The sequence below is a fragment of the Hippocampus zosterae genome, chromosome 5 (genome assembly GCF_025434085.1).
Source record: "Hippocampus zosterae strain Florida chromosome 5, ASM2543408v3, whole genome shotgun sequence".
Classification (NCBI taxonomy): domain Eukaryota; kingdom Metazoa; phylum Chordata; class Actinopteri; order Syngnathiformes; family Syngnathidae; genus Hippocampus; species Hippocampus zosterae.
The window spans coordinates 19,916,905-19,922,827 of NC_067455.1; the positions used below are offsets into that span (position 1 = coordinate 19,916,905).

The following is a 5,923-nucleotide window of genomic DNA, read 5'->3' on the forward strand; positions in this document are numbered from 1 at the left end:
TTGAACATACAAACAAATAGGTATTGAGATGTTCACGGATTTTTCACATTTCACATCTTTCATTCATTCAACTGGACATTGTTTTTGTGCTTGATGAATTTGACTGTTTTAAGGTTTTTTTTTTAAACTTTTGGACATCCGATTTACTCCATGTACAGCACTTTGTATGCAGCAGTGATTGTTTTTAAAGTGCTCTGCAACTTGAGATTGGATTACATTTAGTTGTTTTTTAAATTTGTATGTATGTATGAATGAATCTATTTATTCTATTTATTTTTGTTAGTTACTTTTCTGCACGATGTATCTGATCAGCTGATCCGCAACATATTTGTAAGACAACGGCGGGGTCCTATTGAGTGCCCTCATGGTAGACTTTTCTTTACGGATCTTGATGGTGGTTCGAATGCGTGACACACAGAGTTTGGTCATGAATCACGTGTATGTTGAGGTTAATGCAAAGTAGTTCAAATTAATATTGCAGAAACAAGAGCCCAAATGATGTGATACATTATAAACAGCTAAACTCAACCTTTTTTTCTTGTAGTTGAGTATTTTCAAAGCAGAAGATTTTTTCTTTCATTCCCAAACTGGAAAAAAAATGCTTGGCAACATGAACTAAGCTTTTTTCAAAACATGATAAAAGAGCATTTCCATATTTCATAGGATTTAAGAAACTGCATCAAAAATTGGGTGTCGCTTAATATTTGTTAAGATGTGATATCGGCTTATTGATATCAATGTGAGAGAATTTCCGTACAATGATTCTGCATGTGAACTGGAATTTTAATTCAGGATATGACATGATACCATGGCTGTAAGAGCAAAAGAAAAACATTTGCGCAATGGTGACAACCTTTCCTCTGTGTAGAAATCAAATTGCACATTTATCATTGTGAAGTTTTCCTTTGGCTGTTTGTGTCCATGTGCTCGCATCGTCTCCCTCCTTGGGAATGTTGTGACTGAGCCCCTGTCGAAGTGACCTATGGGGCTCGCCGCGGAATGAGACAGGAAGGAGCTCGTTGCTGTTCTCACCGTTCCGGTCAGCCACAAGGTGCTGTACAGAGACACGCAACAGACAGTGATTTCCTATTCCAATAGTGGCTGAATATCCCCTGAACATATCTGCATTGATCAACCTCACATGTTGGGATGAGCTAGTCGGCGCTAAAGGCGACACTGAGGAATGGCTTGCACTGTCCGGGTATGAGGCATGGAATTCATGTACATGCGGCATTTCCTTTCAAAGCCGCGCTCACCGTCAAGGCTTTCGGATACAAATACTTGTCTCTGCGTAATAACATGTGAAAATGTCAGAATCGTTGCCACTGAGATAGGGATCAGACAGGTGCATCAGGACTGAGATATTGTTATTCTGATCCTATCTGCACACAACACTCCAAGTAGGTTTGGATACAATGAAATATCATTCGAGCTTGAAAAGCGCTTGGAGATTCGATTGGAATATAATTGCTGGTCTATTTTACCATTTCTCAGCACTGCGTGTGAAAGTGCAACTCAGCATGTCTTTTGCAGTACACGTAGCCCTGACAACATCTTTAGCCCCTATTTTCGCCCAAGTGGTAGAGTCGAAGACATTGTCAAGGCAAAGAGGAGAATCAATTGGGGAAAAAAGGGCAAATGGATCGATGTTCGGAGACATGACAACCTCACGACCACACACACACACACACACACACACACACACACACACACACACACACACACGCGCGCGCACTCACCTTGAGTGTTGCACATTTCCTTGGGCTCTGTTCGACTGGTAAGCTGAAGAGAAGGAAGCTCCCTGAAATACTTGGCCTACAAATGACATTCTTTGCTTTTTATTCATTAGGATGGTTGGGCTGAAGATGGGGTGTGGGCTGTCTGTGCATGTGCGTGTGTGTGTGTGTGTGTGTGTTTGCTTGTGTGTGTGCACGTGGGTGTGTGTGTGTTTGTCTGTGTGTGTGTTTGTGTGTACGTGTGTGTGTGCATGTGTGTGTGTGTGTGTGCGTGCTTGTGTGCGCGTTTTGGGTTGAGGGTTGTCCCTCAGAGACAAACGAAATAAACATCTCTTTCTCTCTCTATGAGTCTCCCTCCTTCTCCCTCTTGCTCTCATTTTCACCAAAGGCTTCTCATCTAAAGTAGAAAAGAAAGAGCCGCTCTAGGAAAAGATGTCAGTCATCTGTTTGTGTTGACAAGCTAGAGGCCAAGAAAGATTGCATTGCCTGAATAAGCGGCCAATCTGTCAATGTGAAGCATTTAATGCGAAACAGATCATTTTGGTTCTTGGGCTTACTTTTGAGGATTGGCTCTTAATTCATGTACAGTATGTAATAACACAAAAATAAATAACATTTTGCCCACAAAGATCAATAATAACGCTAATTTAGTGGCAGTCCTGTATAGAAGAGGGCAAAGGCAAGCTAATTAAGCAACTAAAATTTAAAAAGTTTGATTATCTGGAATTAATGTTGTATATCAACAACACCTTTCTGACTGCTGGTGGCATTTTTGTTCATGTTTTTAAATGGAAAACATTGTAAGCTGTCCACTGCTGTCACCGCTGTCCCTGAAAGGGTGAATTCAAGTCAATGTCACAAAGTTGTGACGAGTCAAAACCACAGATTGCGACATCCGTAATGATGGTTTGTTGAGTCAGCGTTCAACCACAGATATCTGCAACGTCATTTTGCCAATACGACACTTGTTTTGTAATCACAGAGCTCTATCTACGGTTTACTTACCGGTACTTCCAAACAGATCGAAGGGGAGAAGATCTCTACTGCTGCTCTATCTATCTATTTATTTGCTCGCTTGCGTGAGTGAGTGTGAGTACAACTGGAATAACGTGTATCTTTTGCTGCAGTTTGAGGTATCCACAACACTCTTTTGACTAGTCCTGATTCACAGATATCTATGACCTTGTTTGGTTCTAGAGGTAACTGGATTTAAAATCTGAAAACTGATATCTCGAACTGGAATTATGGCCATCTCAAACTTGGTTTAACGATATCTGCATTCTGAAAATTAACTTGATTGCAGATACTGTAGATATCTGTCCCAAAAAAAAAACAATTCACTTTTTTTAGGCGTATTTTGACAACCATCAAACCCGATGGGTTCAACAATTTCGGTTCAGCGCAACATTTCCATTAAATTCTTTCACTCAACGCTTTCCTCTTTTTTCCTCATGAGCGCAAACCTAAAATGGTGGGCAGCGCACATGTGCGTCAAATCCTTCCAGCGATGCGGCAGCCAATCATATTGCAGTGAGGCGGGATGATTGTGCGCCTTCATGTCCATGAATGAAGAGCTGAAGTAGTGAGCATCGTGTACAAGCTGATCTCGTTCACACAGAATTATCTTGCGTGAGAAGAGCATCCTTCTTACTCGAGCCGTCACAGATGTGAAATATGACAATCTGAAGTGACTCTTTAACCGAAAACAAACTTCCTTTCACAACAAAATGGGCCACAATATTAATTCTCTTTGGCTTTGCTGAATTCGTCATCATTTACATTTGTACTCCCCAAGAACAACTTTTTTTTTTTTATACTTGTCAAATGTGATTCCAAACATAGATTAGACCTGGATTTTTGCTCCATTACAGCATGCGTGTGCGTTTCACATTAATCTCCTTCCACCCAGTAGCAAGACATTGTATGCTCAGTCTTTACCAGCCTGGGAGTTGTATTTGCCCCGTGTCTTTTTATAGGTTTGTCTTACTGTACTCCCTACTGGGCTTCTATTTTCGTGAATGCTGTGAGAAATAATTGAAAGTGTTGTGTGCAGTCTTATCTTTTACAGCGTTCACACTTCCACGTGCCTTGTAATAAACTCCATCGGTAAAATCACTGCTGGCTGCGGATTCTTTATTCCTGTGAGATGGTAAACACTTGCTGGAAATTTGAGCTCAGATGAAATCTTCGCGGGAGACTTAGACGGCGGTTGATTGATTTAAGATTCAATTGTTTGCGCTCATTTTGTACCTTGTGAAAACACGGTCGGTCGGTCTGACTGTCTCCCATCAGGGGCGTACATGTATTCATATTTAGAGCTTTTGATATTTGGTGCAGCGGTGAACAGAGTTTGTGCGCTCCAAATGCAAGGCATGGCACAGGGACTGAAGAACTGCCTGGCATTCCAAGCACATTCCCCCTCTGCAAACCAATACAGGACATCTCAGCCTCTGGCCACTGGATGTCATGGCGAGCAATATGCTGAAGTCCTTTGTTGTTTTGGGTCATTGTCTAGCTCGATAATGACGGATCTCTCACTCGCCCTGGTTACATTTTTGTTCGAATTTGCAGTCAAGGTGTTTCTGTGGACATCCTCGTTCGTGTTGCGTCAAAGAACATGAATGAGTTGCTCCCAGAGGAAGAAATCCAAGCCCGAGCCGTGCCATTGCCTCCACTGAGGTTGTTGACTGATGTTGGACATCATATGCAGACACTTTCTTCTGCTAAGCTTGAGCTTTTCTATCACTTTTTTAAAACATTTTTTCAGAAACTTTCAGGCCTGTGCATGCACTTCTGTCAAATTCCAGGCTGTCCTTTCTGTGCTTCTTGTGAAGGAGCAATTTGCAATTTCTGATGAAGCCTCTTTACTTCTGGTCATCAAGTCATCTGCAGACATTAAATTGTTACATCTTGACATCTGCACTTTGGAGGTTGTTGCTGAAGTCGCTAATACCCTTTTCCCACTGCAACTAGCGGGCAGTAATGATCCGTGGCGACACGCAACCAATTGGCGTATTGTCCCTTTCCCATTGACCAACAGAAGACGATTTTACGCCGACCCATTCCACCACTTTGCGTCCGGTTACGTCACCACGCTGTGATTGCGTAGATGATATTCCAACAGATTTCTTGGTGGTAAACAAAGCAAGATGGAAGCGAGTGTTCTTTCTTTTCTCATACTTTTTATTGTCCTCAAAACGGTTGAAAAGCAGCGGAGGATCAACTCTTCGCTACTACTGAGACAACTTAAACGACGGGAATTTTTGGCCAAAATAGAAAGGAGTCGTATAAATTATGACGCATCACGTACCGCCCTATGTCATCACATAATTACCGGGAAGTCCCGTGTTAGGCTTTCAAACTGCAAGCGGAGGCGATCGGAGGCGATCACAGCCCGCCTCCCATGGCATGCTGGTGGACACTGATCGACACTGGCCAGTGAGCCTTTCCCACTGCTCAAAAAAGCGTGTTTACCCGTGGTTTTGCGGCAGTGGGAAAGGGGTATAACAGAGTTGTTTTGGGCGGCCTTCTTGATTGTGAGCCTTCTTTCACTACATTTCTGTCATCGAATGTTTTCCGATGTTTCTGACTTTGTAAACGGCTGGTTGCTTCTTTCTTCCTCTGCAATTGTTTATTTCTCACCCACAGACGGCTCGTTCACTTTCATGTCCGTTACACTTCTTCACGTCGTCTGCACAGGAAAAACTCAAGTGAAGACATGCAGCGCTGAAAAGTTCAACGCTGAACTGCCGAGCTCTAGTCTTGTATTGGTTAATTAGTCTGACGGTTGCAATACTTTTGGAGAGAAGTCTAACTATTTGTTCGATACACCGTTCGCAGTTTTAGGCAACCAAAAAGACGGATGGTGGTTTTCCACGAATGCAGACAAATGCAACCAGAACAGATGGCATCCGCGGATTTGTGGAAGGTGCTGCCGGGACCAGGGCAAACTGCAAAGTAAAAAGCCGTGCAAGGAGAAGAGGAAAAAAATGAACACGGCTTTTCAAAAAGAACAAATTCAATCAATGGCGCGGCAAGTCAGATGATCATGAATCAACCCCATGGCCGCGTGTGTGCGGCCTTAGTCAGCAAAAGATCCTGTAGGTGGATTACCGACTTGGTTTCGGAACTCCATCACTCTGTCACCCTGCAAACACGTACAAACATAAATCACTCCTCAAAAACAA

At 42.7% G+C, this 5,923-nt stretch overlaps 1 long non-coding RNA gene across 1 annotated transcript; it reads right to left on the reverse strand.

Moving 5' to 3' along the window:
* Positions 1-762: 762 nt before the first annotated feature.
* LOC127600406 (uncharacterized) lies at positions 763-5,647 on the reverse strand. Its single transcript, XR_007962352.1, has 2 exons — positions 1,740-5,647; positions 763-1,054 (listed from the first exon to the last, which is right to left on the reverse strand). It is a non-coding gene; the product is annotated as an uncharacterized LOC127600406 (long non-coding RNA).
* Positions 5,648-5,923: the final 276 nt, after the last annotated feature.